The sequence below is a fragment of the Canis lupus genome, chromosome 24 (assembly GCF_011100685.1).
Source record: "Canis lupus familiaris isolate Mischka breed German Shepherd chromosome 24, alternate assembly UU_Cfam_GSD_1.0, whole genome shotgun sequence".
Classification (NCBI taxonomy): Eukaryota; Metazoa; Chordata; class Mammalia; order Carnivora; family Canidae; genus Canis; species Canis lupus.
The window spans coordinates 8952094-8965327 of record NC_049245.1 but is presented as its reverse complement, the minus strand read 5'-3'; the positions used below and the strand labels follow the sequence as shown (position 1 = coordinate 8965327).

The 13234-nt window shown below is 34.6% G+C and overlaps 1 protein-coding gene and 1 pseudogene across 4 annotated transcripts in view; one reads left to right on the top strand and one right to left on the bottom strand.

The window, feature by feature from the left end:
* MACROD2 (mono-ADP ribosylhydrolase 2) overlaps nucleotides 1-13234 on the top strand; it is a 2007046-nt gene that overhangs the window by 169796 nt on the left and 1824016 nt on the right. The window lies entirely within an intron of this gene.
* LOC100687675 lies at nucleotides 6943-7594 on the bottom strand (annotated as a pseudogene).

Genomic DNA, 13234 nt, shown 5'->3' with positions numbered 1-13234 from the left:
CCTCTGAAGGAAATTTGGTAGTACCTACCAAAACTATATATTTATGATTTTTTTAAGGATTTTATTTATTTATTCATGAGAGATAGAGAGAGGCAGACACATAGACAGAGGGAGAAGCAGGCTCCCTTTGGGGAGACTAATGGAATCCCAGGATCATGCCCGGAGCCAAAGGCAGACACTCAACCACTGAGCCACCCAGGAATCTTATTTATCTTTTGAACCCAGTGGTTCCACTCATAAGAACCAATGATAATGATATACCTCCCAAAATATGAAAATGAAATTTATAAGGTTATTTACTGCAGCATTACTTGTAATTGTAAAATATTAGAAGTAACCTGAATGTCCATACATAAGAGTGGTTTAATAAATTATGGCATATTGTATATTAATTCCATAAAGTATTAGGCAACTGTAAAAAGTCGTGATGAAGGTATTAGTGAACTTACTTGGAGTTATTTATAGTATATACTGTTATAAGAAAACTAAAAAAATATATATATATATATAGGGTACAATCATTAATGTAAGAAAGAAGGAGATATAAAGAAATTTGTGCAAAAGAAATACAAGAGTGATAAATCACAATTTGAAAAATTAGTTATCTATAAGTGGTGGGTAGAAGTGGGATAAACAGGACAATGAGAGCAGAGTTGTAAGGATGAGAAGGGTATACCTTTTTTGTTTTGTTTTTGTTTTTGTGTAACTTTGACTCTTAGAATCAGAGTTATGTTTTCTGTATCAAATAAAAGAAATCATTGAAATCTACCAGGATTGTGAGCAAGGTTACAGGTTGTGGGCAAAGTTACAAATGAATATACATGGTAACAATTGAACCTAATCTTATGACAGATGAATAAAATATCCATACTGAACAGAATGGGGACCAAAATAACTGATCTATCTAATTAACTTTGGAGAACAGTATTTTGACTAGAATATACAAATATTGCATCTTGTTTATAAAAGGTATGTTTTTTTTTCAGAGATATGGGTTAATAGTTCAGTAACTACTTTATGTACTTCTTTCAGAGGTATGAGTTAATAATTCAGTGTTTTAGAATTGAACAAATGAATAAATGTATATAATAAAAGCCAGGGATCCCTGGGTGGCTCAGTGGTTTCGCACCTGCTTTCATCCCAGGACATGATACTGGAGTCCCAGGATTGAGTCCCACATCAGGCTCGCTGCATGGAGCCTGCTTCTCCCTCTGCCTGTGTCTCTTCCTCCCTCTCTCTGTGTCTCTCATGAGTAAATAAAATAAAATAAAATAAAATAAAATAAAATAAAATAATAAATAAAAGCCAGGTTTCTTACTATCAGAGAAGGAAGTAGCAAATAAGGAAATAAGAGGGCTATAATGAATCTTGTAATAAATGAAAATCAGAGCTATCAGTCAATTTTTAATTAGATAAATATGTGGAGACAAAGATGTGCATATCTGTATCTACACACATAAAGATCAACATAGAAATAACTATATATGAAAAAAAAGAAATAACTATATATGTATGTATATGCATAGGTCAGTATACATACACATACATATATAGCTTCTTAGCACTGTTTACTTGACAAGGCCTTGGAAGAGTGACACCTCCATAGTAGTGAGCACACCTAATAACAAATCTTGGTTTTTATTTATTTATTTTTTGTTTTTATTTTTTATCTTGTTTATTTGTTGTTTTTTAGAGAGAGCATGAGCAGGGTGGGGAGAGGCAGAGGAAGAGGGAGAGAGAGAATCTTAAACAGGTTCTACACTTAGTAGAGCTGGATGTGGGGCACTGAGTGTAGAGCTGGATGTGGGGCTTGATCTCTCAATCCTGAGATCATGACCTGAGCTGAAATCAAGACTTGGACGCTTAACTGACTGAGCCACTCAGGCACCTCAACAGATCTTGGTTTTTAAATACCATTCTCCATTGAAAGGAACCAGAGATCTTGGAGAAGTGGTACATTCTAGAGTTGGAGTAGAGAAAGTATATATATTCCTGGAACTTGTCGGGGGTAAGGAATAGTCAAAAGAACACAAGAGCCAATGTGAAGAAGTTCCTAATATCCAAAGCTGGAACAATTTGAGGAACAAAATAGTGATAAGTATCAGAGTATAACTCATAGATTAAACTAAATATCCATACTAATCTAATTGAAGAAATGAAGAAAGAACACTTTTTCCTTACAAAGAATTCCAATTAATATATGTCGAAGGAATGAAGGAAATATAACACCATGATTAGACCAGTTCCACAGTAATAGCTTGTAGGCAAGATCCACCAAAGAATGGACAAAATCAGTCAGTGAATGTTTGAGAAGAAACAGGATGTTTACAGTCTCAGAGTCCCAAGATCTTTATCAATTATGGGGGAGAAAATAGTAATGTTACTGTTGAGAAACCGAGTGGATAATCAGCTTAACCAAGTGATGAAGGTTAACACAATCTGCAAAGACATGGGTACTAATGTCATGTACCCCTGCTGTGATACAGTGAGAAGGATGCAATATTAGTTTTGTGGTGATTTTGCCAAAAATATTATAATGTCAGTCTAATCCTGAAAAAAACATCAAGCCAAAATGAAAAGATATTCTATAAAATAAAAGACTAGTTTTCATAAAAATGTCATGGTCAGAAAGATGAAGACTATGGAATAGTCATAGTTTGGAGGAAACTGAAGAGAAACAATAGATGTAGTGTGGGATCCTATATTGAATGCTAGAATAGAAAAAGGACATTAGGGGGAAAAAACTGTTAAAATTTTAATAAGGTCTAGTCAGTAAAATTGTACCAGTGTTAAATTCCTTGATTTGATAATTGTACTATGGTTATGTAAGTTAACATTAGGGGAAGATGGGTATGAAGGATACATGAACTCTCTGTATGAATTTTGAAACACTGTAAATCTAAACTTGTTTCAAAATTAAAAATATTAGAAACTCAACAATAACCATTTTTCCTCCCTTTTGTGGTTGTTTGACCCAGCTGGACATTCTTTATTTATAACTAGTCAGAGGTCTACTTGGCTGGGATTTTTTGGAGACTTGACCTGGATGTAGAGATAGCTGCTGGGCGTCTCTTCTTCCTGTAGTTTCAGGGCTTCTCCAGTAATTTCCTCTCTCCACCAAGTAGACTGTACTTCTTATATAATGGCTCCAAACTCCAAGAATGCAAGAACAGAAGCTACAAAATATTCTTAACATCTCAGAAATCTCAAAACATCCCTTCTTCCATATTCAATGCCAAAATAGTCATAGGCCAGCCAAAACCAAAGTCGTTGAGGAATGACTTTTACCTCTTGATGAGAGAGTGACTTGTGCATATAAAAGGGAAGGAGATTAAGTACTACTCCTGACATGGCCTCTTTTTGGGTTCCCCTAGAGATGATTAGCAGATGTCAGACTCTGGCTTATGAAGCTCTGATTCAGCCTAGCTGAGGGCAGTGCCCAGTAACTCCTAAATGGAGAGAAACTTCAAGACTGGCTTGACAGTGGTGCTACAAAAACCAAAAACCAAAAAGACCAAGACAAAAAACCAGTACTAAGACTGCTACAAAGTCTTTTTCAGGAAAGAAAATTTGTATTTGAGTTTCTTAAAACATTTTCTTCTTCTTCTTTTTAATGGGTTTTAATACTTGAAACAACCACAAAATATCTCTAGAATCCAAATTTTGCTTTTTTGGCAGGATCATACCTAAACCATTCTGATTAGATGCAAATCTACTCTATTTTAAATATGTGTATGAAGGGTAATTGTCTTGCATCACATATTCCAACAATTAGCAACCTATAAGTTTAAAAAGTCCGTTGAAGTCCTTTATCTAAATCTCCTAGACTCAGAATTTCCTTCCATTTTGTTTGTCCCATTCTTGGTGGAGCAGTTGCTCAATTTACTTTGTCCAGTTGACCCTTGGAATCAATGTGAGAACTAGGGGTATTGATCTTCTGTAGAGTCAAAAATATGCATGTAACTTTTGATTCCTTAAAAACTTTAATACTAATATTCTACTGTTGACTGGAAGCCTTACAAATAACATCAATAGTTGACTGACACATTTTTTTCTATGTTATATGTATTCTTATCATAAAGTAAGCTAGAGGAAAGAAAATGTTAGGAAAATCATAAGGAAGAGAAAATACATTTACAATACTATAGTGTATTTTTCAAAAAAGTTCATGTATAAGTGGAACTGTGAAATTCAAAACTGTGTTGTTGAAGGGTCACCTGTACCTCCAAAAAAACCATGCCTAAGTGAGCACATATTGAACCTGCCAGAAATGTATTTTTTTTCCCTCTTCTAGAATTGTATCTACATATATAGCACCTGTTTTAAGGGTTTTATAGTGATCCTTACAATGACCAAATTAGGCATTAATATTATTTACATTTATATATGAGGAAATTAAAAAATTAACATAGCTTATCCTTATATGCCTTCTCATGTTGCTTGGCTTGAGTCTGAGTTTTTGTCCATTACACTTTGCTATGCTTATTAGCACGACTAGTTTCTATTCCTGACAGAAGTGTCTTCAAATTCTGTTTTTAATTTTGTATCCTGCAACTTTACTGTTCATTGGTTAGATCTAACAGTTCTTTGTTTGAGTCCTTAGGATTTGTATATATAAAATCATGTCATCTGTAAATAGAGACCATTTTAGTTCTTCCTTTCCAATTCTGATACTGTTTCTTTATCTTACCTGACTGCTCTGGCTAGACTTCTAGTACTGTATTGAATAGGAGTTGTGAGGTTAGGGCACTCTTATCTTGTTCCTGATCTTAGAGGAAAATCTTTCAACCATTGAATATGTTCTTCGATATGTTAGTTTTGGGCTTGCCACATGTGCCTTTTATTACTGAGATATGTTCATCCTATGACAGTTAAAGAATTTTTATCATGAATGGATGGCGATTTTTGTCAGATGCTTTTTCTGCATCTATTGAGATGATCATATGATTCTTTCATTCTGTTTATGTGATATATTACTTTGATTGATTTGCATAAGTTAACCATCCTTGCATCCCTGAAATAAATACCACTTGATCATGGCAAATAATCTTTTTTTTTTCCTTTTTCTTTTCTTTTCTTTTCTTTTCTTTTCTTTTCTTTTCTTTTCTTTTCTTTTCTTTTCCCTTTTCTCTTTTCTTTTTTTTCTTTTCTTTTTTCTTTTCTTTCTTTTCTTTTCTTTTCTTTTCTTTTCTTTTCTTTTCTTTTCTTTCTTTTCTTTTCTTTTTTCTTTTCTTTTCTTTTTTTTTTAAAATAAGCTGTATGCCCAATGTAGGGCTTGAACTCATGATACCACAATTGAGTCGCATATTTTATTGATTGAGCTGGTCAGGTGCCATGCAAATGACCCTTTTAATGTGCTCCCGAATTTGGGTTGCTAGTATTCTATTGAGAATTTTCATATCTATATTCATTAGGGATTTTGGCTTATAGTTTCTGTTAGTGTTAGTATCAGGATAATGTTAGCCTTAAAAAATGAGTTTGGAAATACTTCCTTCTGTTCGATTTTTTAACAGTTTGAGGATAGTTGTTAATTCTTCTTTAAATGTTTGTTACAATTCACCAATGAAGCCATCTTGTCCTCGGCTTCACTTTGTTGGAAGACTTTTGATTACTGATTTAGTCTCTACACTAGCTCTATTCAGATTTTCAATTTAGTCCTGATTCAGCTGTAGTATGTTGGAAATTCTTCTGGATTGTCCAGTTTGTTGATATATAGCTGCTCATAGTAGCTATGGTATATAGCTGTTCATAGTAGAATTTCTGTGGTATCCATTGTAAAGTTTTCTTTTCCATTTATTGCTTTGTTAATTCAGGTCCTTTTCTTCTTCATTAGCCTAAGAGTTTGTCAGTTTTATTTAACTTTTCAGACTCAACTCTTAATTTGGTTAACCTTTTCTATAGTTTTTGTTTTCAATTTCATTTGTTTCAGATGTAATCTCTGTTTTTTCCTTTCTTCTGCTAATGTTGGGCTGTTTATTCTTCTTTTTTCTAGTTCCTTAAAGTGTAGAGTTAGGTTCTTTATTTGGGATGTTTGTTGCTTGTTTCTTGTAGGTGTTTATTGCTATGGACTTCCCTCTTAAAGCTGTTTTTGATGCATCCCACAAATTCTGGTATTTGTGGTTTCCATTTTCGTGTGTCTAAAAAAACTTTTCTGTTTGTTCTTTAATTTCTTCTCTGATTTATTGATCGCACAAGAGAGTATTATTTAATTGCCACATGTTTGTGAATTTTCTGTTTTTCCTTTTTTTGTAGTTCAGGTTTAATGCCATTGTGGTCAGAGATACTTGTAAGGATTTCAGTCCTCTTGAACTTGGTAAGACTTATTTTGTAGCCTAACATATGGTCTGTCCTAGTAAATGTTCCATGGGTTCTTGAGAAGAATGTGTATTCTGTTGGATAGAATGTTTTGTACATATCTGTTAGGTTCATTTGGCCTATAGTGTTGTTCAAGTTCACTGTTTCCTTATTGATTTTCTGGATAATTTATCCATTGTCAATAATGGGGTGTTAAAGTGACTGTTACTGTATTACTGTTTATTTCTTCTTTTAGTTCTGTTTTGCTTTATATATTTTAGATGCTCCAATATTGCCACATAAATAAAGTTGTTATATCCTCTTGATGTACTGACACTTTTCTCAGTATATTATGACCTTTTTTGTCTCCTTTTACCATTTTTAGTTTGAAGTCCATTTTGTCTAATAAATATGGCTACCCCTGCTTTTTTTGTTTACCATTTGCTTGAAATGTGTTTTTACATCCTTTCACTGTCAGTCTATGTGTCTTCTTCTTCTTCTTTTTTTTTTTTTTTGGTGATAGACTTTCTTTATAAACATCCAGAAGGAAGTTTTTTCACCTATCTTCTCGAGATATCCCAAGAGGAAGAGAGGATGGAGCTTTCTGGAGCAGAGCTAGGATCTGGGGCTTCATTCAAGCCAGGCCCAGCATGTGGTTTCAGGGCTCCATGGGGGGAGGGCAGCAGGTGGGGGAGAGGGAGCCCATGGAATCCCCAGTATGAGCCCTTATCTTTATTATCACTGACACAAACCTGACCAGATGGGGGTCAAAGTGGGGATGAAGGTCTCAGCCCCACTGGACGCTGGCCTGCAGGGGCCACCCCCTGGGTGAGGGTGCCCACAGGGATAAAGGCAGCTCCTGGACTGGTGGCCAGCCTATGAGGTACTGGAAGATGGTGCTTCTCATGGGTTCTACCCTGCTGCTCAGAGCTGAGCTCAGCCACTTGGCTCTCTTTTCTAACCAGTCTTCTAGATGGCCCTCAGGGAGTTTGACAACATCTAGTGGGCACTCCTTGGCCTGCCTCTCCTCCTCCACCTGGATACTCAGTTCCTGCAGGTCCCTCTCTGACATGTGGGAAAATCTGCAGTTGGAGCCAAAGTCACACTGGCCTGTCAGTAGAAACCTCCTGCAGGGCTGCTTGTTCTGTTCATCTAGCAAGATGGCAACTGCATCTTGAAATATGTCATACCAGACCTTCTTGGCCTTGAGGTGCTATAGCCCATTTAGGTGCTTCTTGTGGTTGTGGAGGTTGTCCTGGAAGGAGCAGTTGCAGTAGTCACAAAATTAATGCTTCCTCATGGCCACTTACACCAGGTGCTGCAGCTGCCTGGTTCCACAGGGCCCAATGGCTCGAGCTCCTCCTCCTTCTGCCTATGTGTGTCTTTAAGCCTAAAGTGATTCTCTTGTAGTAGACATATTGTGCTATCTTGTTTTTCTTACCCATTACACCATTTTTTTGTCCTTTTTTTGGAGAATTTAATACATTTACAGTTTATATAATTATATATAGCTAAGAAGTTACTATTCCTATTTTGTTAATTTTTTCTCTTTTTCTTTTTTCTTTTTTTTGTAGATATGTTGTTCCTTGTTCTTATCCTACTGTTTTGTGTGTGTGTCTTTTGGTATCATACTAATGGCTTATAGAACTCACTTATTTTTTTTTGTATAATTACTACAGGATTTTCCCTTGTCATTATCATGAGGCTTATATAAAATATGTTCAAGTTATTATACCCTTCTTTAATAACAATTTAATTTTTTGTAAAGATTTTATTTATTATTTGAGCGAGAGAGACACGGAGCACTAGAGAGCACAAGTACAAGCAAAGGAGAAGGGCAGAAGGAGAGGGAGAAGTAGGCTTCCTCCTGAACGGGAAGCCCAATATGGAGCTCAATCCCAGGACCCCAGGATTGTGACCTGAGCCACCCAGGTGCCCTGATTACAACTTAATTTTGATAGGATTAATAAACTTTACAATTTTACTTTTCTTTCTCCTTACATTTTAGGTTATTGCTGTTACAATTTACATGTTGTATATATTGTGTAACTATACCAGATTATGGTCGTTTTTGTTACTTCTACTTTTTTTAACTTTTAAACTAGAGTTCTAAGTAAATTACGCATTACTGTTACCATATTGCAGAATCTAACCATGAATGTATTATTTACCATTATCAGTGAGATTTACACTACCTTTTAGTGTTTTTATGATGTTAACTAGCATTTTTTCAGCTCCACTTTAGAGTTCTACTTCAAAGAACTGCTGTTAGCATTTCCTGTAAGGCAGTTCTGGTGATAAGGAACTAAATGCCACTGTATATAGGGCTGTTGAATGGCTGTGCAGCTTTAATAGGAGGTCTGGTTAGGTTGACAGGCTGAAGGCTGTATTGAGTGATGAGCAGGACTACCAGTTAGATACTCTGCCCAGGTGTAATGGGGGAAGCAGCTCTAAAGCTGGTAAGACTCTTTTTTTTTGTCTTAACTCCAACTGACTCACACCACAAGTTCCCTGACTGAACAGGGCCACTGGGTTTTCTCTGCCAGCCCACCTCTGGCTCAAGTGCCACTATGCCACACAACTTCTAGGAGTTGTTATCAGCCCTTCTGGTCATATGGGGTCAAAAGACACTCTCCACAGCAGGTGGGACAATTTAACAGCTCCCTTGCCTGAGAGGCATCAAGCTAGTTTTCCAAACAGGTGCTAGTTGGGGGCTGGGAACCACCCTTTGCCTTGGCTACAAATTAACTACCAGCCTATTTATATTATACCATGGGAATGCTCCATGCCGCGTACTGGCTTTGCTGTGGGGTAGTCAGCTCTGCTGGCCTACCTCTCAGCTTGAGCACTGCTGGGCCACACTGCTTCTGGTTGTCACCAGTCCTTCTGGTCAGATACCACTGGAAGACTATTCTGGTTTCTTTTCTTTGAATCAAATTAGAAATTTAATTTCTGCTTTTTTACACGTACTGATTATTATAGGACAGGTAAACAGCAGTCCTAGTGAGTAAAAAACAAGAGAGTTGGCTGCTTATTATAACTGAATTCTTGCCACTTGAATCAGAACATATGATCCCCACAGGTTTAATGCAGAGAGTGTATTTTGGAAGACAAATTTCTGGTTCATTATGGAAATACTTTTGGATACATTCCAGGTTTACTCTTGCTGATATTCTATTTTGAGAGCATTGGGCTATAACTCCCAAACTGGCCACTTGGTTAAACTGGAATATATTATTCAGTGGTATGATAAAAAATACAAGTGCTAAGGGTTTCATCTGCTTTTATTTCTTTGTTTCAGTTTTAAGAAATATGTATATTTAATATATAATAATTATAAACATATATAAATATTATATTAATATAAATGCATAATGTATATAGGTTATTAAAATTGCCTGAGGTATTATTCAGGCTCTTGATTATCTCCTTTCAATCTAAAAATAATTATGAAGTAATAAAACTGCCATAGAAAAGTAAATGTTGAAGTAATTAATATTTCATTATTTCCCTTTGTTTATTGTTATTTTCCTGTTTATGCTGGCTTGAAATTATACTGGCTCACATATGAATGTGGAGATTAGTGACAGTAGATGTGCCACTTTAATTTCTGCTGCATCTTAAAGGAGTAATGATAAATTGCTTGAATATCAGAGATTATGCATAGAATTCACAGTATAAATCAAGTGGCCAATGTTATGTTAAAATTATTTCATATATTATGTGTACTGTAAAAGAGATTGGTAATTAATTTTGTATGGATTTTGTGTTAATCATATTTGGCTTAGATGCAACACATTTCTCATCTGAAAATTTATAGAGAATGACTATTTTTCTTTTATTCTGTAATTTTTGTTAATTTATTTGTTCTGCCATTTCTCAATTATTTGATTATTAAGGTAAAGAAAATGATGAAACTTTTTGTTAGGTTCTCATTACTTTGCTTTTCTTCATATTTTTAAAAATTGTGATATAATATACCTAATCCAAAATTTACCCTTTTAAAGTATACACTTCAGTAGATTTTAGTATATCTACAATATTGTGCAAGTATTATCACTGTATAATTCCAGGACATTTTTATCACCTGAAGAGAAATCTTGCACCTTTTACCTGTGTCTTCCCATTCCTCATTTCCTAACTCTTAGCAGCCACTAATCTCTCTGTCTCCATGGATTTGCTTATTCTGAACATTTCACATACATAGAATTATACAATCTGCTGCGTTTTGTGTCTGGCTTCTTTTATTTAGCATACTGTTTTCAGGGTTCATCCACATTGTAGCATGTATTCATACTTTATTCCCCCCCCAGTTTTATCGAGATATAACTAATATATTATTTTGTATTTACAGTGTACAGCATAATGGTTTGCTATGTGTATGTATTGTGAAATGATTACCATGATACATTTAGTTAACATCTGTTACCACACAGAATTACAAATTCGTTTTCCTTGTGGTAAGGACTTTTAAGATCTATTCTCTTGCAACTATGCAATACAGTATTGTTAACTACAGTTACCATGTTGTACATTACATCCCCAGAACTTATTTATATTGTAACTAGAATTTTGTACCTTTTGGCCACCTTTAGTCATTCCCTATCTCTTTTCTTCTTATGGCCAAATAACACTCTACTGTATGGATACACCAAAATTGTTTATCCATTCATCATTTGATGGGCACCTGTGTTGTTTCCACTTTTTGGCTATTATGAATAATTCTTCCAAGACCATTTATGTGCAAGTTTTTGTATGAATATGTTTTTGATTCTCTTGGTTCTGGAAGTGGTGAAGTTGTACAAATTTATGAATATACTGTAAACCACTAAAATATTAAAAGGATGAATTTTGTGGTATGTGAATTGTAGCTCATTTTGAAAATATGAAGAAAGCAAAAAATCAGTACTTAGTAAAAGCTTTCCTCACTTTTATTCTACTTTGGTAATAACATAGTCGAGAAATGACAAAAATAAAAAATTTATTAACAAAATAAATTAGTAAAAATTAGAGAAAGCAAAGAAAGTAGTGAAATTGCTCTGTTGTATGGTAACTCTGTGTTTAACTTCGTGAGGAATGGCCAACCTGTTTTCCACTGTAGCTACAAAATTTGACATTCCCACCAGCAACGTTTGAAGGTTCTGCTTTTTCCACATCCTTGCCAACACTTACAATTTTGCATTTTTATAAAAAACTAAAGCCATCTTTGGAAGTGGTATGTCATTGTGGCTTTGAGTAGCATTTCCCAAGTGACTAAGGATGATGAACATCTTTTCGTGTGCTTACTAGCAATCAGTGTATCTTTGGAGAAATGTCTATTTAGATATTTTTTAGAATGTCTTTAGAAATATCCTTTTTTCAGATTTGTTGAGGTATAATTGAGAAATGAAATTGTCAGAATAGCCAAATAACCGAAGTGTTTATTTTTTTAAAAAGACTTTATTTATTTATTTATTTATTTATTTATTTATTTGGGACAGTGTGAGAGCCAGGGTGGGTTGGGGGGGCCAGGAGGAGGAGGAGAGAAACCCAAATAGACTCCACTCCAACTGTGGAGCCTGACATGGCTTCCATCTCAGGACCCTGAGATTATGACTTGAGCTGAAATCAAGAGTCAGACACTCAACCAATTGAGCCCCAACCTAAATGTTTATTAATAGATGAATGGATAAAGAAAATGTGAGTTATATATTATACATATAAAAGATAATATATAAAAAATAGGATAAAATGTAAATATGTATAATAAATGGGATAAAAATATTTATATTTTATATATGTGTGTATATAAAGAAGATATATATACATATATTATAAATGGAATATGACTCAACTTTAAAAAAAGAGGGAAATTCTGCCATTAGTGACAACATGGATCAACCTGGAGGGGATGGTAAGTGAAGTAAGCCAGACAGAGAAAGATAAACACTGCATAGTATCACTTATATGTGAAAACTTTATATAAAAAAAAAGTCATAGAAACAGAAAGTGGAATGTAGGTTGTCATTGGTGGCTGGTGGGCAGAGAAAATTGGGAGAATCTGGTAAAAAGTATAAACTTTCAGTTATAAGATAAATAAGATCTGGGAATCTAATGTATACTTGGTGACTGTAGTTGATAATACCGTATTGTATAATCAAAATTTTATAGGATTGAACTTTAAGGGTTTTTACACACAAAAAGATAAACATATGAGGTGATGAGTATGTTAATTAACACAATGGTGGGACTCTTTTCAGAATGTATACATATATCAGCTTGTACAATTCAGATCCCTTGCCCATTTTAAAATTAGCTTCCTTGTTTTTGTTTTTGCTATTGAGTTGTAGCAGTTCCTTATATATTTTGGATGTTAACCCCTTAGTAAAATTTTCTTTCATTCCATGAAAAGATTGACTTTTCATTTTGTTGATGATTTCCTTTTCTGTGCAAAATCTCTTAAATTTGGTAGTCCCACCTTTTAACTTTTCTGTTGTTCACTATTTATTGCATCTCACTAGAGTATCAGTTCCATGAGTGTGGGTATCTTATGTATCTATATGCAGTATTTGTAATTGTGCGACACATAGTAGTTGCTCAATAATAGCTTGTTGAGTGAATTGAATGCATTGTTGTAGAGGGATGGGACATAGCATTTTTATCTCTTTTATGATAGATATTTCTTGAATCATGGCTTGATTTGGTACCTAGAAATCACAAAACTGTCAATTAAAAGATCTACCTTAACTGGAAAAGAAGTATTTCATTCTCTGTAAGTTTTTTACATGTTCTGAACCGTTCTCAGATGTTAAAATATCCTCCATTCATATTCTGCAGGATTCTGTGTAATAGACTTTATTAGAAAGTGGCTCATTTCTTCTCAGTCTGTTCCTGGAAAAAAAGTCAAACTCCGTCCCAAAGGAGTGGTATAATTGGTTGCTGTACATCTGAACTTGGATGA